Here is a 24,347-nt window from a genome sequence, read left to right as displayed (position 1 = left end):
TTTCCGTGCAGAAGCCATACCACAGCAAGCATACAGCCTGCTCAGCTCAGCTCACCGACACGGCCGCTGTTGTGTCCTGGGTGCTGCTGTCAGCAGACGGTGCAGTAGGACTGCTAACCATCGTCATACACCACTTCCGCTGCAACTCTGCTCCGCTGCTCTTGTCTCAATAGCAAATTTCTCCATGTTGTCTGTCACGGGCTCCCGCATACGTGTTCTTCCTCGGGAAATGTGCATGATGCTAAATGTCATCCTCCACCACTTCCGCTGCAACTCTGCTCTCCTGGTGCCATGAATCCACCTCGCAGGTCCTCTCATTGTTCTGTATAAATATCTATTCTCGTGGCATCCTTCATCATCCACTGCTTCCGCTCTGCTCTTCCGCAGACACCATACCATGGCAAGCATGGAGCCCGCTCAGCTCACCGCTGCTGTCGTGAGCATTGTAAATACCTCGTGCATTATCCTGAAGTATGTGCAGAACCTGCAAAGGCAGGCAAGGAGGCAACGACAGCACGATCACAATAGTGATGAGGACATGAACACAAACTTCTCTCAAAGCACGGACCCTGGCAATTTGGACATCATGGTGGTAATGGGGCAGGTTCATGCCATGGAACGCCAATTTTGGGCCCGGGAAACAAGCACAGACTGGTGGGACTGCATAGTGCTGCAGGATTGGGATGATTCCCAGTGGTTGTGAAACTTTCACATGTGTAAGGGCACTTTCATGGAACTTTGTGACTTGCTTTCCCCTGCCCTGAAACGCCAGAATACCAAGAAGAGAGCCGCTCTCACAGTTAAGATGTGAGTGGTGATAGCCCTCTGGAAGCTTCCAGACAGCTACCAGTCAGTTGGGAATCAATTTGGAGTGGGTAAATCTACTGTGGGGGCTGCTGTGATCCAAGTAGCCAACGCAATCACTGAACTGCTGCTATCAAAGGTAGTGACTCTGGGAAATGTGCAGGTCATAGTGGATGGCTTTGCTGCAATGGGGTTCCCTAACTGTGGTGGGGTGATAGACGGAATGCATATCCCTATCTTGGGACTGGACCACGTTGGCAGCCAGTACGTAAACTGCAAGGGGTGCTTTTCAGTGGTGCTGCAAGCACTTGTGGATCATAAGGGATGTTTCACCAACATCAATGTGGGATGGCCAGGAAAGGTGCATGACGCTTGCATCTTCAGGAACTCTGGTCTGTTTGAACGGCTGCAGGAAGGAACTTACTTCCCAGACCAGAAAATAACTGTTGGGGATGTTGAAATGCCTGTAGTTATCCATGGAGACCCAGACTACCCCTTAATGCCATGGCTTATGAAGCCATACACAGGGACCCTGGACAGTAGTAAGGAGCAGATCAACTATAGGCTGAGCAAGTGCAGAACGGTGGTAGAATGTGCATTTGGATGTTTAAACTCTCACTGGTGCAGTTTACTGACAAGGTTAGACCTCAATGAAACCAATATTTCCATTGTTATTGCCGCTTGCTGTGTGCTCCACAATATCTGAGAGAGTAAGGGGGAGACATTTATGGCGGAGTGGGAAGTTGAGGCAAATCGTCTGATGGCCGATTACGCACAGCCAGACACCAGGGCGGTTAGAAGAGCACAGCTGGGTGCCCTGTGCATCAGAGAAGCTTTGAAAACCATGACTGGCCAGGCTACGATGTCAGTTCTTTTTGTTTTTCCTTGATGAAAACCTGCCCCCTTGGTTGACTCTACTTCCCTGTAACCCAACCAACCTCCCCCCTTCAATCACCGCTTTCAGAGGCAATAAAGTCATTGTTGTTTCAAATTCATGCATTCTTTATTAATTCGTCACATAAATAAGGGGATAACTGCCAAGGTAGCCCAGGAGGGGTGAGGAAGGAGGAAAGCACCGGGTGGGGTGGTGGATGAGGGGAGGGAAGGACAAGGCCATACTACATTTCAAAACTTATTGAATGCCAGCCTTCTGTTGCTTGGACAATCCTCTGGGGTGGAGGGGCTGGGTGCCTGTAGCCTCCCCCCACCCACATTCTTGGGCATCTGGGTGAGGAGGCTATGGAACTTGGGGAGGAGGGTAGGTGGTTATACAGGAGCTGCAGTGCGGTCTATGTTCCTGCTGCCTTTCCTGCAGCGCCACCAGACGCCTGAGCCTGTCAGTTTGCTCCCCCATTAGCCTCAGCATTGCATCCTGGCTCCTCTCAGCATGCTCCTCCCTCCTCTCATCACGTTCATTTAATGCTTTCCTGGACTCTGCCATTGTTTGCCTCCACACATTCTGCTGAGCTCTTTCAGTGCGGGAGGACTGCATGAGCTCTGAGAACATGTCATCACGAGTGTGTTTTTTTCACCTTTTAATCTGCACTAGCCTCTGGGATGGAAATGATAGGGGGAGCATAGAAACATTTGCAGCTGTGAGAGGAAAAAAAGGAGAGTAGTATTTTAAAAGATACATGTTAGAGAACAAAGGGAAGACTATTTCACACTGAATCAAGCGATTCACATTACATAGCACATGTGCTTTCGGTACAAGGTCACATTTTGTCTCTTATATTGAGTGCCTGCCGGTTTGGTGTGAGAGATCACACATGCTCAGCTGGGCAACAGAATTCGGCTTGCAAGCAGCCATGGTAAGGCAAAGGGTTTTGGCTTCTTCATAACGTGTGGGAATGTTTTCAAACAGCAGTGCCCTCCTTTCCCATACCAAGCAGAGCCAGTTGGGTTGGCCATTTAAAAGGAGGGGCTGTGGTTTTAGGGTGAATGTGCAGCACAATCCAACCCCCCAGCCCCAATCCTCTGGGATGATCGCTTCACCCCACCACCACCACCGCATGGCTAGTATCAGGGAAGATCCCTGTCAGCCAATCGCGAACAGCTGAGTATGAACGGGCCTCCCCCCACTGCATGGCTAACAGGGGGATGATTTCTTTTCAGCCAAAGGCAAACAGCCCAGCAGGAACAGGCACCTCTGAATGTCCCCTTAAACAAATTTCCTGTATTTCAACTAGGTGACCATGAATGATATCACTCCCCTGAGGCTAACACAGAGAGATAAAGAACGGATGTTGCTTGAATGCCACCAAAGCCCAGGCCCATTTGCTGCAATGTTTTGTTCTGCAATGATTCCAGACTACTTGCTACTGGCCTGGCACAGTAAAGTATCCTACCTTGATGGACAGAATAAGGCTGCCCTCCCCAGAAACCTTCTGCAAAGGCTTTCAGAGTACCTCCAGGAGAGCTTCATGGAGATGTCCCTGGAGGATTCCCACTCCATCCCCAGACACATTAACAGACTTTTCCAGTAGCTATACTGGCCACAAATGCATCCCAAGTCTTCAGGGCAAATTAATCATTAAACACGCTTGCTTTTAAACCCTGTATTATATTTACAAAGGTACACTCACCAGAGTGCCTTCTCCAGCTTCATGGTCTGGGAGCCCACTTGGGAGGGTATTAGCTCCAGGGTGATGAACAGTTCCTGGCTGCTGGGGAGAAGGGATTCGCCACTTGCCTGCTGTGCGCTATCCCCAACCTCCTCCTCCTCTTCCTTGTCTTCCTCATCCACAAAATCCTCCTCCCTGTTGCTTGAGACTCCCCCCTTGCAGGTGGCCATGGTCAGTGGTGGGGTAGTGGTACCCCCCCCCCAGGAATTGCATGCAGCTCATCATAGAAGTGGCATGTATGGGGCTCTGACCTGGAGTGACCATTTGCATCCTTTGTTTTTTGTTAGACTTGCCTCAGCTCTTTAACTTTCACATGGCACTGCTGTGTCCATCATACCCCTGGAGATTTTGGCAAATATATTGGCATTTTGTCTTTTGGAATGGAGTTCTGCCTGCACAGATTCTTCTCCCCAAACAGCGATCAGATCCAGTACCTCCCGTTTGGTCCATGCTGGAGCTCTTTTGCAATTCTGGGACTCCATGGTCATCTGTGCTGATCAGCTCGCCACGCTGGCCAAACAGGAAATGAAATTCAAAAGTTCCTGGGAATTTTCCTGTCTACCTGGCCAGTGCATCTGAGTTGAGCGTGCTGTCCAGAGCGGTCAGAATGGAGCACTCTGGAATAGCTCCCGGAGACCAATACCATCAAATTGCATTGATACTACCCCAAATTCGACCCAGCGATGTCGATTTTAGCGCTAAACCCCTCTCCGGGGAGGAGTACGGAAATCAATTTTAAGAGCTCTTTAAGTTAACAAAATAGGCCTGGTCGTGTGGACGGGTGCAGGGTAAAATTGACCTAACACTGCTAAATTTGACCTAAACTCTTAGTGTAGACCAGGGCATAAACTCAGATCCCTTCCCCATCATTTGGGACAGCTATAGCTCAGTTTCTGTGTGCAAGGGTCTTCCAGGAAAGAGAGGGAAGGTCAGGATGTGATATTTCTTATATTTCTAATGTAAAAAGCCACACAGAGAATAACTGGGATGAAAGAAAGAAAATGTTGTGAGGCCATAGTCATATGTTATAAAGCAGTAGAAAAAGTTACTTTTTTTTTTTGGCTTTGTAGTTCACCTCTAAAGACTTGTCCCTCTCTTTTCACAATCAAAAGGTTACACCCCCACTCCCGTCTCAATATAGTTTCATTAATAGTATGAGAGACAGTTCTTCCTAATAACCAGGATCTTTTCTTCCACTGTTTCTTTGCCAACAGGTTTTAGTTACCTTTCTAGTTGACTAAATAATTATACCCATAAGACTGGAAGCTTGGAAGACAGAGAGATACATGGAAATAAATTAACCTAAAACAGCAAACAACATGTAAAAGTGTTTGAGGGTATACAGTTAATGCATGCTGAGATTTGGGTTCAGAAAAGTTGTCTGGCTCAGAGGTTTAGAAACTATTTACAGTGAGAAATACCTTTAAATAGAGAGATTTTCTCGTAGATCACTTAACTTCCCATTCAATCTCAGTGGATACACAAGATCACATACTATTTTTTTTCCACCGGATCCCTGCCTCATTCAACGAATAGGTGCTCACTTAATGAGAGCAGCTATTCCATATTTTGGTTTCTTCTGATTGTTCTATTTATGATCCCAGGCCTTATTTATTTATTTATTTATTCTGAAGACAGAATTATTAATTTACTTGTGGCCTTTTCTGTGGTGCACATTACTATAAAATCTGAGTCTATCACAGACATTAATTAATTTCTCTTCTCAGCACTTCTGTGAGGTAAGAGAAGATACACAAGAGAAACTGTGGCACAGAGAAATTAAGATCAAAAGTATCCACTAATTTTAAACAACCAATCTGAGATATCTTGGACCTGATTTTGGGGGGTACTTACATAGCACTTTATATGTTCAGAACACAGCTCTTACTGACTTCAGATGCTTCTGAAAATCATTGGTAGGGCCCTACCAAATTCACAGCCATGAAAAACATGTCACAGACCGTGAAATCTGGTCTCCCCCGTGAAACTGGATAAAAATACACAGAAGACTGTATGCTATACTAAAAGTATGCAGGGTAAAATATACAAAAGTACACAGTGTTTCTCAAACTGGGGATCCTGACCCAAAAGGGACTGCAAGGCTATTGTAGGGGGGAGGGGTCACAATATTGATACCTTTACTTCTGCACTACCTTCAGAGTTGCGTGGCTGGAGAGTGGAGACCGTTGGCCAGGTGTCCAGCTCTAAAGACAGTGCCACCATCAGCAGCAGTGCAGAAGCAAGAGTGGCGGTGTATTGCCACCCTTACTTCTGCACTGCTGCTGGTGGCAACGCTGCCTTCAGAGCTGGACATCTGGGCAGCTGCTCTCTGGCCGTCCAGCTCTGAAGCACTAGTGAAGCACTAGTGAACTACTCAGAAGCACTAGTGGCAACACGACGACCGCCCTACAATAGCCTTATCAGAACCCCCTGATTGAAAAATGCTGACTTAAGGGCTTTACATGTTTATATTTTGCTGTTTTAAAATAAATATTCATGCTTTGTTACAACACTGTGAAATTTAAGATTTAAATATCTGAAACCCATGAAATTCAAGATTTTTAAAATGCTATGACCATGACATTTACAAAAAATGGACTGTGATTTTGGTAGGGCCCTAATCATTGGGCACTCAGAAAATGAGGAATACACAATTAATGACATCTATGAAAAGTTTGGTTTAAGTGGTTTGCCTAGCATCACATGGGAACTCTATGGCAGAGGCCAGGATAGAATCTAATTGTTTAGCGTGGTATTAACTATCCTTTCTCTTGCTACAGTCCCCTGCCTCTTTCATTTTACACTCTCCATCTTCTGCAACAAACAAAGCATGTATCCTATAGACAACAGCCTCTTTGACTAAACAACCCTGATTCATCCCCAGAGCAGGGTCCCTCCTGTGCACTGAATGAAGCAGAGATCCTGTGGAAAAAATATGTATCATAATGTGCATGCACAGTGGGGGGGGGAATTAAGGTTGCATACACAAACCTTTGGCTAAATTTGGAAGGATTTTTCACAAGGACTACAAAAGGCACATCCCTAACATAAAGGCCACCCCCCTGGCAAACTTCAAGTCTGTGATCCAAAGCATGGGGTACTAGAACTTCTCAAATTAAAGGTCACCAGAAAACAATGTCTTTTCCCCCAGGTTCATTCTGGAAAATGGCTAACTTCTTTTGGCTGATATTTTTCAAACACATTCAGCCCAAGGCAGACACCTGGCACGGGAAATATCAGCCCGAACCAGTTCCACCTATCATATATATTCCTATGTATTTCATATAGTTTTAGCTGCCTTTTACAAGTGTAACCCTTCTGCCCCTCTGAGTTGGCAGCAACAAGGGCTGGGTTCAGTATCCAGGGGTTCTGTTTCAATAGCGCAATGCAAAACCGGCTTGAGCCCCCACCCAGTGACTTGGGACAATTACATACCACCACCCCCGGGCGCCTCTAGGAGGTAATACTTCCCCTCTCGCAAGCACGGAGTCTGAGTGTAGCAAAATCCTTTTAATAATAAAGGAGGGAAACAATGCGGCATTACGTTGGGGAAACACCACACACAGGATTCATAACACAAACCATGAGCAAAGGACCCACCTCCAAGTAAGTTTGGCAATGTCCTTTTCCCCTCAGGGTCTTAAGTCCAAATCACCCCAAAGTCCAATAACCCAAAAGTCTCTGTCCCTGGTCAGTGCTGCCCCAGAGTTCAAAAGTTCATCTGCAGAGTTTTACCCCCCCAGCCTGGGTGGAATGCGGGGGGCACATGGGGCGTTAAGGGGCACCTTACGTGGGCCGAGGCCGACTGCCCCGCCTCTCCGTGGAGGTCTGCTGCAGCCTTCACCACGAACAGCTCTGCTCCACGAGCCGCTCTGCTCCACTCCGCTCCTCTCCTCCAACCGTCCCCGGAAACTGCTCCACTCTGCTCTGCTCCACTCGCTGTTCCGTGGGCTGCTCCAACCATCCCACAAGATGCTCCGCTTCACCAGCCATCCCGTGAACCACTCCAGCTATCCCCGCAAACTGCTCAGCTCCACTCACCGCTCCAACCAGTCCTGCAAACTGCTCTGCCAGGCGCTTAGCAATATATCTTCAGGCTCCCCCACTAGTTAACACAGCATTCAGTGATCTCAGCTCAGTAGTTTTTGCTCTTTTAGTGGTTTCAGCTCTTAGGGATTTCAGCTTATAGTAGAGGAGCCCCAATGCTGGTGCACCATTAGCCCAAAGTGAATTCAGTTCAGCAGTCTCTAGCTAGACTCCTAATGGAATCAAAATTAGCTCTATTATTCAACAGTGGAGAGGGAGAAGGAGGTGCAATTGGTGTGCCAGACCCTCAAAAGGGGCCCATATCATCAGGTACAACCCAGCCTCTCTCAATTCACTGGGTTTTGGAACCCATGTCCCTTGTCTAGCGAATGCTACTTAGTTGATGGTGAGACCCTCTGTCATAAAATAGTCTCATAGGCCTTCATTCACATAATCAGGGTAACAACACTTTATTCCTCCTACCCCAATAACGGAGAAATTGGGGATTGCACAGTTGTCAAACTGACCATTTTGGGCTGCTGTGGGCTCATGCTGGGTGTGCCTATGCAAACAAGATCAGCCCCCTAAGTTCTTTTCCACACTCGCCATAATTCACCACCAGATGTCAGGGTAGAGCTCATCCTGACTCTGCTTACACAAGTATTTTAGTGGCCAGAATTGTGGAATCAGAACCATGAGAACAGCCAACAACAGCTTTGTCAACTAAGCTAGGAATCATGGTCCAGTGGCTAGAGCACTGGCTGTGGAGTCATTCAAGGCTCTGCTAATGACCTACTGTGGAATCTTGGGTAAGTCACTTCACCTCTCTATGCCTCAATTTCCCCATCTCTAAAATGGGATTAGTAATACTTAACCTTCACAGGATATTCAGATCTACTGGTGAAAGGTGCAATACAAATCTTATGCATTTTTATTAGCTTTTGAATTAAATACGCTTTGGTTATTGTAACTTGCTTGCAACTCATTTAAAATATAAATAAAAATGTTTATGAAATCAGTGTTCTGTGTGTGCAATTTCGATCCATAATATTATTCTCATAAACAAACTAGAGGAATAGAACCTACATGGCTACTGTAAGCTGGGTGCATAACTGGTTGGAAAACCATTTCTAAAGAATCACAGTCAAGCTTCAAGGGCTTGACTAAAGTGGAGTTCCACAGGAATCAGTCCTAGGTTCAGTTCTGTTTAATATCTTCATCAATTATTTAGATAATGGCATAGAGAGTACACTTCTAAAGTTTGCAGATGACACCAAGCTGGAAGGGGTTGCAAATGCTTTGGAGGATAAGATTAAAATTCAAAATGATCTGGAGAAATGGTATGAAGTAAATAGGATGAAATTAAAAGAGGACAAATGCAAAGTACTCCACGTATGAAGGAACAATCAGTTGCACACATATAACATGGGAAATGACTGCCTAGGAAGGAGTACTGTGGAAAGGGATCTGTGGGTCATAGTGGACCACAAGCTAAATATGAGTCAACAGTGTAACACTGTTGCAAAAAAAAAAAAGCAACCATCATTCTGGGATGTATTAGCAGGAGTATTGTAAGCAAGACAAGAGAAGTAATTCTTCCACTCTACTCCATGCAGATATGGACTCAATTGGAGTATTATGTCCAGTTCTGGGCACCATATTTCAGGAAAGATGTGGACAAACTGGAGAAAATCCAGAGAAGAGCAAGAAAAATGATTAAAGGTCTAGAAAATATGAGGAAAGATTGAAAAAAATGGATTTGTTCAGTCTGGAGAAGAGAAGACTGAGGGGGAACATAACAATTTTCAAGTACATAAAAGGTTGTTACAATAAAGAGACAGAAAAAATGTTCTCATTAACCTCTGAGGATAGGACAAGAAGCAATGGGCTTAAATTTCAGCAAGGGAGTTTAGGTAGGATATAGGAAAAACTTCCTAATTGTCAGGGTGGTTAAGCACTGGAATAAATTGTCTAGGGAGGTTGTGGAATCTCTGTCATTGGAAGTTTTTAAGAGCAGGTTAAACAGTCACCTGTTGGGGTGGTCTAGATAATACTTAGTCCTGCCATAAGTGCAGGGGACTGGACTAGAATTCTATGATTCTAATGCATCAGTTGTTCAATTCTGTTGAGATGCCCCACAATGGGAAAACCACAATGACAATTATCATTAGGATAAAGATCCAAACTTGATGAGCTGAAGTTTTTCAGAGTATCTGAACTTATGGCAAGAGTTCCCCACAACCTCATCCTCCCATCAGGCTTCAAGTCCCACTACCTGCTTTATTATCCTCTTGAAAAATAAGGTGTGTGGGATGGACAGGAGGCACACTTCATTTCTTCTGAAAGGAGGACTCTTCCTGGGTCTATGTCCCTTTCTGATGTTCTGCCACAGGACCTGTTAACACCGTGCAATATTTTCACTAATGGGGTCTATCTGATGTGCATTATTCTACCTGAAAAATTCCTAATAGCTCCTTTGTGGGGATCTTGCTCCTTTACCATGCTGAAATATACAATAGAAGCAGCCTAAGGTTTAAGAACAATTTATGCCACCAAGTGCACTGCAGGACTTAAGTATCCTGAACGTCCTCTCCCTTTCTCAACCCACAATTGCCATTAATTTCATGGGAAGGGTAGTATCTTGTGAGCTCCAAGACTTTGTAAACACATGATTTAATCTGTCACATAAATCACGGAGAATTCTAGTGTCACTAGCCTTTTAAAATGGCATCAGGTTTTGGTGCCCTTTCCAGTGATGAGATTAATGGATCCTGGCCACAGAAGATTCAAGGGATATTGAATGATAGGAAGCTTTTAATGAAACTTTTTGGACCTTTAAAATTATTCAGTTTAGAAGTAGAGCAAGAACATGCGGCAGGAGGAGGGTTCTTATTTAATTCCAGCTCGTTCATCCATCCTTACTTGATAAACAACAATCCCATTGACTTGAAACATTGTCACAATAATGAAAATGGGTCCTATGGCACAGTTAACGTTTATAATCTCAGTGTTTAATACTTTGAATGGAAACAATTCCACTGAGATGATCAACTCTAATGGCTCCTTTATGTCATCATTGCTTATTGCCCAAATGTCTAATACTCATATTATTTGCAAGTCGTGGATCAAAATGACCTCTCTCCTTAGGTTAGGTTAGCAAACTTTGTATAGCAGAAAATCACATTAGTACTCAATCTCTCCCTCCTCCCCTTGCAGACCTCATGGAGCTTCATATCTGTTTCCAAAGACCTCTTCTGTTTCAGCTATTCTAGCCCTTATCACTGCTGCTTTTCCCTGCTTTTTCCCTGCACCCTTTGTATCTTTAATCTCATTCTTTTCACACTGGTCCTTGCCACATTGTGGGTCCCAATAAGCAGCACATTCTGTTGCCAACAGCCCCACAAGTAGTCCTACAACCAGCCTATACTAGGGATGGATGAGAAAATGCACCGCCGTAATGTGAGAGCGTTGGTGTAAAGAATTAAAAATAAGCAAACCCCATGTGGAATGTATTTTGTTGTCTTAATTCAGTCTTTAGTAGCCTATACCAACACACCATAAGGCACTCCACATTCATGCTTAATTGCTTAGAAATATATTCTGTTTGGCCTTAAAAAAACTACAGCCCTGTTTTTTCGAGTGCAAATTGGTTTCTGCAGATCTCTGTACTATAGGATGGCAGTACCTTGACAGTGCAATGCAAGGGAGCCACCACCAATATATCTTCCTAGACTGTACCTGGATTGTCGATTTTAATCTCTGGGACGCTCCATCGCTCTCCTTTTATGAACACTGGTGAATTATTCATCTGCATTTTTCCAAGCACACATAAAACTGTTTTTTGGGGGGGAGGAGGGGCAGAGGAATGCAATGGGGGATGGAAGGAGGCATTCCTTTCATCTGCATTATATGTCTCTCTAGATTTGGCAAAATGGTTGTGGCATCGGTAAAGCACACAATGTAAAATTATAGTTTTGCTGCAAACATTCACTAGGAAGATAATTCTTTTTATTTCCTCAGATTAAGCATGACAAAGAAATGGGGATATGGAAGTGTTCACTAAGTATCTGTCTTGTGCAACTGAGCATGCATCTGAACAGTCCTATTTCATGGAACAAACTCAATTGTCTGAGATTCAAAGTGATAATATTCCAGATCTTCCAAACAGCACATAACTGAATAGTCAGGTGGACTCAATTGACGAGAGACACACAATAGCCAGCCAGCAATGGGGATGTATTACCTCTTCTCACAATAGAATTTGGTCCTGCAGGCTAAAGCTGCAGTAGTTCTCAGTGCAGCATGAGACAGAGAATGCTGGCCCTGCAATTAATCCTTGTGCCATGCTGGACTCTGTGTAAACTGACAATCAAGGCTTTCACACCAACTAGACCCTTAATCTTTCACAGCACAAAAGAAAGTGACATCTAAAAAATGCAGACAGAACAGTTTCACAGTTCCTTTAGTAGGGAGTAAGGAATAGCAGCATGTCAGAGATGCTAAATATTCATTCTATATCAATCATTAAAAAAGAAAATATCTATTGTATCTTTTTCTAAGTTAGATTTAAAATTTTATAAGGCTAAATAAGGTGCTTGAAAACGAGGAAATTACTTCTACTGATAAGATTGAGTAGCTAAGGGAAATAAACAACATGATTTTCTAACTATAAAACTGCTATCAGTTCTCATTATTTCTCATACTGAAAGTATTCCGTTATAAAATTTTAAGCAGCTTCTTCTGTAAAATTTTACAATTTGGATACTGTATTTAGACATGGATTTCTTTTCTACTGGTCCTTATGCTGTGCAGAAGTAGAAGATGAGTTTGGAGCTCCACCTAAGGGTTTTAAAAATAAGGCTCTACTTCTAAAATCTGATTAAAGCCATCTAGCCAGCGTTGCTTCAGTAAGTGTTGCGAGACAATATTTTCACTCCTCCGCAGAATTAGCCATCCAATTATTTTCTCAGATTAAAGCAATGACTAAAGCCTGGATAGACTCAGCGTTCAAGACATGTTCTTAAGCAGTACACTGATACATTGGACCATATTCTGCTCAGTTACAGCACTGTAAATCCTGACCGGCCCTGTTTATTTCACTGAAACTTCATTGAGTTTCTTGGCATCTTTGCTGATATAAATGACAGAGGAATCCAAATTGTAAACACAATACTTTCTTCTTGTGGTCTCTGTCTTCTCAAATTGCCTACAAAAAGACCTCCATCAAGTTATTCTCATCTTTGAGTTCCTGATATCACTAATCACTTGCCATAGTTCACATCTGATTTACCAGCATAAATACAGTTACCCTTCAAATTCAGAAGGTACTGGAAGATCTGTCTCAGATACTACTAGTGGCAACCCAGAGAAGAGAATCATAGGGCCTTGTGACAGGGTGCCTAGCAGAAAGACTATAGAATCAGCCCCCTGCCACTCCAGCCCCATTTAGGTGAATAAAGTGGAGCTGGCTGGAAAAAACCTGCCCTAACTGGAGGAATGAAGCCAGCTGCCATCCCAATTAGCCCAGAGCTATATAAGAGACTGGGAAGGGGGGGGAAAGGGGGAGTCTGGAACAGAGGAGAGTGAGGGAGTGCAGGCAGGGAGAAAGCCCTTCCCTCCTGGGTTCAGACACAAGGAACCCAGAGCTGTGTACACTGTATGGTGAGAAAGGGGTGGGAGCACAAACTTGTAAATAAAAGCACCTCAGATTCCTGAACCTGAGGGTCTCTCAGTGACTCTATCTGAGCCTGGCAGAGGCAGAAGCCAGGAAGGCCAGCTGTGCTCTGCTACACATGGGGGCTTGTCTGGGAGCCTGTACGAGAGCAAGAGTTTGGCAGCCCGGAGATGGAGGAGACCCTGCCTTGGGTGGTATAACAGCAGGAAGAGGTCAAAAGGCTATGCAAACCTTTCAGCAGGTCCACCAGCTGGAGAGGCAGGCCTTGCTTAGCCGGCAGGCCGAGCCGCAGAAGAGCCCGCAGGGCTTTATAAAAGAACAGGCCAGTGTACAGAAGCAGCTCCTCCAGAGAATGCTGAGTCCCACAGTGGGGGATGGTATTTGGGGGCCAGGCCTGGGACTTTGTAAAATGGGCCCTGCAGATGATGCCGATGCCTTCCTGGGCACATCTGAGCGGGTAGTCATGGGAGCAGGTTGGGATAGACAACCTGGGCCCTGCAGTTCGCTCTCTACCTGGCTGGTGAAGCCCAAGCGGCCTACATGGCCTAAGCAAGGAGCAGGCCAGAAGCTATGATGCGGCTGTCTTAAATTGGGTGCGGCCAGCCACCGAAAAATACCACCAGCAGTTTTGGGCGGCAAAGTGGACAGGGGGTTTGAGGCCCTGGGTGTTCACCCAGAAATTAATGGACTGAGGCCTGATGCACAGACAGTTGTGGGGATTATGGATGTGCTTGTCTTCTAGTAGTTGTTACATGGCCTCCCCGAGAACATAAGGGTTTGGGTGCGAAGGCAGCAACCGAGTACGGTAGAGACAGACTTCCCCAGGAAGGAGGGATGCCCCTATAAAGAGGAGGACACCGGGAGAAGAATCAGGGAATCCCCGACCAGGAAGGCCCCAAGGAGAAATAGGAGGCCAGCCAGGGAACTGCCACTGGGATCAAGATAATCGTCTGCTGGCAGTGCGGGTGACGCGGACATAAAAATGGTGTTTCACCCAGTTCAATGGTTGGACCAACACAGGAAGGCCAGGAAAAAGGATGCAGCTGTCCACCATTCCCCTGATCGTGGGGAGGAGACCCCAGCGGGGTCTAGTGAATACGGCCTCAGCCTACTGTCTGATAAGGAGGGGGCTAGTAAAGCCCGAGTCGGTGATTCATGGAGCCAAACTGAGTGTGGAGTGCATCCACCGGGATAAGAGGCAGTGCCCAATGGCCCAGGTGCCCCTGGAGGTCCAGGGCCAGTTCCGCTAGATGCAGGTAGGGGTAGTACAGGGCCTGCCATACCCCATGGTGGTGGGAACCGACTGGGACCCCTTTTTTAAGAGGGACGAGAGGTTGGGGGATGAAACCCATGATGGAAAAGGGGAGACACACCCCAGAGGAAGGGGGACAGAGTCCCTGAGGTCAACAACCCTAGACAACAGAGCTAGGGCCAAGAAAGACCGGAGGAACAAAAGCAGGAGGAGGTATGTGCCCCAGGGTCAGCCGGGAAGCTGAAAGGCCCCACGGAACTCCCTACAAGGGGACCCCCGGAAGACCAGGCTCGGGACCCGCTTGATAGGCCTGGGGAATATGAGGTCCCGAGTATCCAGGGGAGAGCTGAGATTGACCCCAAAGCCCTGGTGGGGCAAAGGCAGAAAGGGAAGGGGGACCCACAAGGGGCTGTGACAGGTATGAGGACCTCTGGGTGGCAGCAGAGCTATGGGGCCACCCAACCTCCACACAATGTGGCTTCTATGGATGGGGAATGGCAGTTGGAGAAGGGAGAGAGGTGTGTGACAGGGTGCTGAGCAGACAGACTGCAGAATCAACGCCCTGCCACTCCAGCCCCATTTAGGTGAATAAAGTGGAACTGGCTCGAAAGAACCTGCCCTAATTAGAGGAATGAGAGCTAGCTGCCAGCCCAATTAGCCCAGAGCTATATAAGAGGCTGGGAAGAAGAAAGCAGGGTGGGGGGAAGGGGGAAGCAGGAGGGGTGGAGGAGGACGGGACAGGACAGGACAGAGGAGAGCAAGGGAGTGCAGGCAGGGGGAAAGCCCTTCCCTCCTGGGTTCAGACACAAGGAACCCAGATGTGTATGTTGTAGGGTGAGAAGGTGATGGGAGCACAAACTTGTAAATAAAAGCACCTCAGGTTCAGGAACCTGAGGGTCTTTGAGTGACTTTATCTGAGTCTAGCAGAGGCAGGAGCCAGGAAGGCCAGCTGCACTTTGCTACAGCCTGAATACCAGATACAAGAAGATCACTTTCACACTGCCAGAACATCATAAAGTGGGTGTAAACAACTCCCTGATGATACCTCTGTGTACAGGGCATCCCTGGCTAATGCATAACTGATATAACAGTTCTTCCCAGCCCTGAACTCAAGCCCCAGAACAGGGTGCAGAGCAGTGGTACACTGTGCTATAGCTATTATCTGCTTCCTAGAGTCCACAGGGGACCACAGTAAGCAGAGTAAGTTAGAGAAATCTCAGAGCTGCTCTGACGTAGACCCAGCTGGGTGCAGCCTTGCACAGCTTCAGAATACAGGGAAGCACAAGAGACCCTACAGTTTGTCATTTGAAGAAACGTTTACGTTACAAGACTGCTAAAAAAAATTACATTTAACATATTCACATTTTGCTGACATTCCAGCAAGTGCTCAGTCAGCATATGTTCTTACTGCCAGTGCAGCTCATCAGCATTATCTGTTAACACGGAGGGCTTGTAATGAAGTGCATTAACCACCAATGTGTCCCCTTGTGTCCATGTGAGATGTTGCTGGGAGTTTCATCTCTGAGGGCAGGTCTACACTAAGGGCGGGGGTCGAACTAGGGTACGCAAGTTCAGCTACGTGAATAGTGTAGCTGAACTCGAAGTACCCTAGTTCGAACTACTTACCCGTCCAGATGCCGCGGGATTGAAGTCCGCGGCTGCAAGGTTGACTCCGCCACCGCCGTTTGCAGTGGTGGAGTACTGGAGTCGACCGGAGCGCGCGGGGAGTTCGAACTATTGCATCTAGATTAGACGCGATAGTTCGAACTCCGAGAAGTCGAACTCACCATGTCGACCCGGCAGGTAAGTGTAGACTAGCCCTGATACCCCCTGCAGGCCATCAGTCTTTGCAAACCATTCTGCCCTCTGGCTGAGAGGTGACTAGTCCAATATCCTTTTGTTACTTCCCAAGGTAACAAATTGTCCAGGGTCAGTCCTAAGTCCCAAAGAATCAACCTATCCTCTGGGCCCTGTGCTCAACCCTACTCCAGGGTTCCATACTGCCTTTCCCCAGCCTTGATATCAACTACTGTCTTGCCTAAGTCTTTCTGAGGCCTCTAGCCTCCCAGGGTATGTCTATACTGCTGCTGGTAGTGAGCTTCCCATAGTGGTTTCCTATGAACAGCCTAAGTTATGAGCTGTCCTAAGAGTATCATTATTTATTATTTATACAGCACCCAGCACAAGCTTAAGTGCTTTAAAGTCATGTGAGAAAACAAGATCCACGTCTGGAAGACTTAAAAAATATAGTCAATCAAAACAAAGGGTTCAGGTGCAAAATAACTGAGTGACAATATTTGGTGCACAAATTTTGCAGCTTTCTGAAAAAAAGCATACAGTGTTCAGATTCCCAAAGATGGTTTTGTTCCTGTAGAAGGTAAGTGATCGATGCATTGATTTCCCAATATCATACCTTGGAATTTGATTTTTCCCTAGGTAACAGGAACAACTCCCACCAACTTTAATGGCAAGTGCATCCTTTATCTGGACAAGAACTAGGCCCCTCTGCATACTCAAAATGGCAGTGTCCAGAACACAGCTGCCTTGAGAGACCCAAAACCAAAGAAAATCCTCCAAAAGCAAAGGTGCTTCTAAGGGCATAGCAGAGTGAGAAAGAGTGAATTAGTTCTCAAGCCATGAGGTTGCATTTTGTTACCTATCTTGATCTACTGGAGTCTTCAACTGGTTACTGGGATAGCCAAAGACTTCTTCTGCACACCTATGTCCTAGGGATGAAACTATAGTTACTCAGGCAAGTAGCAACATTGTCTTGTAGTTTCAAATTATTTAAACACTTGAGTCTGGCTTGCTGACTAAATGTCATGGAAGAAATGAGTGACAGAGAGAGATTGGGGAGCCAGGAGAAAATGTGGTAAGTGCCAAGTGGGAACAGTGAAATGAGAGGACTGAGAAAGAAGTGATTTTAAGATCAGGTGACGAAGACATTGAGTTGGGGAATTCTCAAACTTTAAATGGGTAAGAAGCCTGGCTCACTGGCCTGGAGCCGGGCATGGAATGTGAGTGCCCAGTCACGTGGGCCACTTTTGGTAAGCAGAACTGGCGCTGCAGGATGAACTGAACACTGGGTAAACAGGGGCGGCTCTAGGTATTTTGCCGTCCAAAGCACGACAGGCAGGCTGCCTTCGGCGGCTTGCCTGCGGGAGGTCCCCAGTCCCGCAGATTCAGCGGCACGCCTGCGGGAGGTCTGCCGAAGCCACGGGACCAGCGGACCCTCCGCAGGCATGCCGCCGAAGGCAACCTGCCTGCCACCCTCATGGCAACCGGAAGAGCACCCCCTGTGGCTTACCACCCTAGGCACACACTTGGCGTGCTGATGCCTGGAGCCGCCCCTGTGGGTTAAGGTGCCCAGTGCCGACACTCATCAGACCCCAGAAAAGGAGTTGGTTGATATAGACAGCAGGATGGTGGCCATGGAAGTTGGAATCCGCTAACAAGTGAGTAACAACTCACCTACTGAATCAACTAGTCCTCAAAGTGGATGGCACTGGAGCGTCGGGCCCATATCCGGCTGTCGACAACAATGAGAGCCATGGAGGCTATGCCACGATGAGTAGGAGGGCCACTGTGGTGCACCTTGAAGCCTAGGACGTGGGCCTGGGGGGAGCTGCCGCAGGCGCAGATCTTGGTGGTAGTAGAGTCAGAGAGGAATAGAGTCAGAGATCAAAGGAGTCAAAGGTGAAAATAATCGGGGGAAGCTCAAATGACAGCCACACAGAGAGAGCGAGAAGCCAGTTGTGTGCATTTAGAGGGCAGAGGAGGAGGAAGAATAGGCAGGAAGTGGCAAGAGGAAGAAATGAGGAGTCTGATACTGACATGGTCTAATGGGTGAGGGGGTAGGAAGGAGATTCTACCAAAAGAAAGAGAAGCCAAAGAGGTGAAGGTAGAGAGCAAGGTTTCAGTAAGGGCACAGGCAACAGACAGACCACTAGAAAGAGAGTCTGGCCATGTTAGAGATGGCACAGGCATTCCAGAGGGAACAGGAGAAAAGAAAGAGGGATGGACTATGAGTATTCAGGACTGTGTTGGAACTGCAAGCTATCACTTTAAGAATGGGGGTGGGGGAAGTTTCCTGACCCTGCTTGCAAGCTAGAGGGCTCTGCGAAGAAGCCTGAGATCAGAGTCAGTCTGGAAAGGATCAGTATAAAATAAGGTAGAGTGAGAGTCGTGCCTCTCAGCCTTATGGAGCAGCCTGCTTTCTCTCTCTGTTTTTGGTTCCTGGGTGTTGTTATCCAGATTCTAAGAATAAAAGTAGTGTTAACACTGCAACCTTCCAGCAAGAATATCTGATGTTTTTATCTAACTTATCTGCATATATTCTGTGAACGTAACAAGGAGGAACCAGGTGGGGGGGGGGCGGAGAGGGGTGGAGAAAGAATGGCAACAACTATATTAGGGATGATGTGGCCTCCAGGAAGGAGACAGTAGACGAGAAAATTTGAAGTTGTGTAAATAAGAACTGGCCATTGATCACCTTTTTTAAAAACCTGTATTTAAAACGTTATTAAAATGGGCAAAATTCCTCTCTTTCAATGGTGTAGCCTCACTGAAGTCACCCTCTATTTTGTTGAGCCTTCATCTACTGATGTAGCCTGAAACAGCAGAATGTGATTGTGATGGAGTGTATAGGCCTCGCCTGGCAGTCGGGTTAGCGCCACTCCTGTGGCCCTGTCAATCATGCAAGATAGGCAGGAGGCCTTTAAAAGGGAGGATATTGAAGTTAACTGGGGAGAAAAGGAGCAGGGTTGCCTTAAACAGTAGACTCCAGAAGCAACTCATGCAGCTGTGGAGGGAACTCCTGGGCAGGAGACCTTCATCCCAACCCTGTAGAGAGTACAGCAGGGTAAAACAGACAGACGGACAGGCTGTGCCAGCCACGTATTCTCATCCAGAGCAATCTCCCCAAACCCACTGAGCTGGGACTAGATGGTTGGCAGCACTGTAGACAGTGACTCTCAACCTTTCCAGACTACTGTACCCCTTTCAGGAGTCTGATTTGTCTTGCATACCCCAAGTTTCACCTCACTTAAAAACTACTTGCTTACAAAATCAGACATAAAAATACAAAAGTGTCACAGCACACTATTACTGAAAAATTGCTGACTTTCTCATTTTTACCATGTAATTATAAAATAAATCAACTGGAATATAAATATTGTACTTACATTTCAGTGTGTAGACTATATAGCAGCATAAACAAGTCATTGTCTGTATGAAATTTTAGTTTGCACTGACTTTGCTAGTGCTTTTTATGTAGCCTATTGTACAACTAGGCAAATGTCTAGATGAGCTGATGTATCCGCTGGAAGACCTCTGCGTACCCCTGGGGCTACATGTACTCCTGGTTGAGAACCACTGCTGTAGACTAGCCCCGCCCTCCCCCTTTGCTGGAACCACAGGAAGGAAGTATCCCTGAATGTGTGAGATTTTGTGACTTTAATTTTGATACCCCAGCTAGAGAGAATTAAGGTGGCCCGAAAAGGGCAGAGCCCTCTTGCAAACAGTAGGGAAGTGGAGCTTGTGTTGTGACCACCCAGTGTAGAGAACTTGGTGTGGTCATGTTCACCCATTCCCTAAGGGAGAAACCACCAAGGACTCTATCACACTGATACAATGAATTCATAGTTTATTTTCTCCAGCTTTTGCACTTTCTGTTCAGCATTTACTACAGCATGGGGTTGGGGTATTTTTAGTTTGTCTTCCCAATTAAACTGTAAGAATTGCTTTCTAAATTACTGCATGTGCACCTCGCTGACAGAAACTGAATAACTATTATGATATTTAGCCAACTTGCTGAGAAACATTTGTCTACTGGAATCACAGTTTATTTCTTTCAGTGCCTTGAATGCATTCTTCCCTCTCAAATTCCATTCAGCATGAGGCTTGTTTTAGAGAAGGATTTAATGTTCTGCAAATGCGATAAAAGGTCTGGCTAGTGCTTTAAGGTGCACTGACTTCTTAACTGTCTGCTTTGCAAGCTAGAATTGTGGAAGACATTTAGCTCCATACTTGTCTTGGGCATCATAAATATTCAGCTTTTCTATTGCTACTATGACTCATTTACTTGCTATGCTGATAAGTCCCAACACAGTGAGACAAGCTTATGGTTGCCTCTCTGGCTTGGTGAGGGGCAATATCCCTACACCAGTTAAAAAGGTAATTGTTATTGTCTTACCAAGATATAAAAAATTCTGGAGCAAAACTGTGATGTTTAGACACACTGAATTCATTTCTATATGATTTCATTTCACATTAAAATGTTTATTATTGTTTACACTTGGTGGGGAATTACATGCTTGTTCTTTGTTTTCATGTATGGTCCTTTGGTGATAATTCTTTAACATTGGCATTCTTTCTAGCATATTAAACTTATCCCAATGCCCCGCCACTTCTGGAATAATCAGTAAAGCTGCAGCTTTATGTTAAAATATGCTTTACTGCACAGATGAGCATTTGCTTTTGAAATCTGTGCAGGACCTTCCTACCTGCTGGGCTTCATTATAGAATCCAATGTTATCATTAACAAAACAAAACAAAAACCAGGTTGCTTTTTCATCTGTGCAGAAGCTTTCATCAAAAACTGCAAGATTTTTAGGGACGATCACCCTGCATACAACTCTCCCCGCTCTCTTTGCAAATTTCTAGTCTCACTGTAAACTGATCCTGCACCACTTGTGTGACACTTGAAGAGTTCACAATCTTTGTAAGGCTTGAAAGCCCCACAACACAGCACTATAAATAACAAAACTGTAGCAAATCCCTACAGCCTGAACTGAATAATGCAGCAGACCTTGCCAAAGTGTAAACTACTCCATCTGGGCAGAGCAATCCAATCCAGCTGGGTTTGCCAGATGCTCTCTGCTGGATTCACTGGAAGCAATACCTCCTTCCATACATTGGTCAAAGCCACCAACAGACCCTCCCTCCTATGCTCCCCAACCCTTTTAGTACAACATGGAAATAAACCACAATCCTTCCACATAACAAAGCTGCTCCTCTATGACGGTTAAAAAACAATTCCTAATGGCAGGTATACAGTACCTACCCTGAATGACAGCCAGATGTGTCAAACAGATGATCACTGAGTTTCAGGTGGGAAGGAACTGCCAGCTGAGAATGAGAAAGGGAAATGTTTCAGGAGGGAAAGGGAACAGCAGGCATTACAGACTCTGCACCAAAACACTATAATGAGGTCCTAGAACACTGATACTCCAATAATTCTGGATCCTCCAGGAGGCTTGTTTCAACACAGCTTTATTCCTTTACTTGCATATTCATTTAGCATGCTCTCTCTCAACTCCCACTTGTGTAACTTTCACTGAAAGAGCTGAGGAACTTCCTGCTGTTATTTCTAGTAGCCAGAAGTGCTTGCCAGCACACTTACTACAATAGTGAGTGAGGTTTTTGTTTGGCTATCCTCAGAAATGGCAGCTATGACTTTAAAACTATAGTCAGGGACACACGGTGCCAGAGAAACCAGTTTTCTACATGGCTTGCCCTGAATAAGGAGTGATAGGATGGTCTTTGAATGGTACATCTCAATGGTATAGCTCATTACATTGTAATAGCTTTAATGGACACTATCATTTTAAATCACATTAACCCTTTATAAACTGTTTATAATAAATGTACCTTTCCTGGACTGCAGGGCACCTCTGCACTGGGATGGCTCAGGAAGGCTAGCAGTGGTGAAGACTCTCCTCAGCAGGTGTGTTTCTGAATAGAAACAGGGATGAAACATAAGGAAACATTTCTGTGCCTATGTTACTAACACCAGATTAAATTATCCACACAGAACATTAGCTCATTTTTACACAATTTTGAAGCTTCAACCCAAGGTGACATTCAACTGACTTTGTGACTTAAAGCAAATATTCCCACAGATCTACTCCACGAGTTGTCCACCTTCTCTTAGTAAGATCCATAATCTAAGTGTCAACTTAGCTCCCCAGATGCTTTTAGGTGGTCAAGTGAGATAAGCTATCATGCTTTTTTAACATCTACTTTGGGCATTTTTTTTCTCAAATGCAGATAGCTATCCTTGCCTCCATCACCTGCAGACTTGGTTTCTGTCAAGTGCTTTACTTGAAGCAATACTTGGCAAGCACTCAGAAGCTTCAAGTGGTAGAGAATAAGACTGACCACTAACATATCATATCTTCTTCATAGTCTGCACTGGCTGCCAAAGTGTTGGTTTTGACCTATGAAAATCTTTACGGCTGGGTGGGGGTTACATTGGAAACTACCTCACTCCTGTTCTTGCAGATAATCCTTGCAGATAACAGCTAAGGTTCTCAAGCTAACTGACCTCAGATATAAATGTCTGAGGGCTAGTGGCAGAGCATTTTCTCTGAGGGGGCCCTTGATTCTGGAATTCATTCTTCACCTCTGGCCCAAAAGGGAATGCCTGATGCTCCTATGGCACTTGCCGTAACAGTAAGGATTTTCACTGGTCTTCATGACAAAAAATGCCTCCTCCTGCCTATTTTGTACAGCAGAGATCAGCAACCTTTGGCACACAGCCCGTAAGGGAATTCGGTTGGTAGGCTGGGACACTTTCTTTACCTGCAGCGTTCGCAGGTCCGGCCGATCGCAGCTCCCACTGGCTGCGGTTTGCCGTTCCAGTTCAATGGGGGCTGCAGGAAGCGGTGCGGGCCGAGGGACATGCTGGCTGCCACTTCCCACAGCCCCCATTGGCCTGGAACAGCGAACCATAGCCAGTGGGAACTGCAATCGGCCAAACCTGTGGACGCTGCAGGTAAACAAACCGTCCCAGCCCACCAGAGAATTTCCCTGACGGACCACATGCCAAAGGTTGCCGATCCCTGCTGTACAGTGTGTTGTGCATTGAATGGATGATGCCCTGTGACAGGATCTATCAACCCCACACCAGCAAGGCAAGGGTTAAGGAGCTTCTCTGGATGCAGGAAGCCATAATCCCTTGCCTCTGCTGGGCATGCTCCTTATTCAAAAGGGAATAGCTCAGCTCACTCTGGAGAAGGAGAGAAGTTGGGTGCAGCAGTGTCCTGCCAGGAAACCGCCAGGATGCTAAGTGGCTGGAAGCCTATCGTCCATGGGAGCTGAAGGTGATGACTCGCTATTATCAATGGAAGAGACTTTGGAGACAGATCAGAGGGGAACACAGGAAGGACCTCCAGTCCAATGCAGGACATGAGAGAGACCAGTACAAGGGTAAAAAGTGACCCGGGGAGTGCACTTATGGGTATCAGACCCTAGACCTTGTACAGTTTCAAAGGGCCCTGGGTTGGAATCCGCTGGAGTAGAGTGGGCCCATTTTCCCCATCTCAACACTTCTCAAGCTATAGTCACTAGGTACGGAGGCTTTTCGATTCTTAACACTGGTTGACACTTCCAAAACTATAACTACCAGGTAAATCAACTCTTGGACTCTCACCATTAGGCGTTAAATGCCAGAGTATCACCATTAGGTGGCAATGCTGGCCCAGAGCACACAGCCAAACCCCAATATGCCCTCTCTCTCAAAAGTGGCTGAATTTCAGCCCTAATATGCATATCTAACTTGTAATGGGCTTTTGGATCCTTTAGGTTGAAAGTTGCTCTATAAATGAAAAATATTATTAATAAAAACATGAGTATCTGCTGAAATAAAAAAAATAGTGGTTTATATTAAGCCAATTAATGAAATGTATCCACTGTAAGGCAGAGATGGAAAATCATTCTCACAGCACACAAGTTATTTGTTTCTATACAGGAATTAGACCCTTGAAAGGTCAGTAATTTTAGGAACAGACTTGTGGTCCATCTAATATGGTATCCTGGGTATCTGACAGCAACTACCACCAGATGCTTCAGAGGAATGTGCAAGAAACCTCAAAGTAGGCGGGAGTAGGATAATCAGCTCTCTGTAAAGTCTCCTGGGAGCATATTTTTATCCCATCTAAAATTCATTTTTTTTAGTATTTATGGT

Source organism: Mauremys mutica, chromosome 2 (genome assembly GCF_020497125.1).
Source record: "Mauremys mutica isolate MM-2020 ecotype Southern chromosome 2, ASM2049712v1, whole genome shotgun sequence".
NCBI lineage: Eukaryota > Metazoa > Chordata > Testudines > Geoemydidae > Mauremys > Mauremys mutica.
This window is presented reverse-complemented; position numbering follows the sequence as displayed.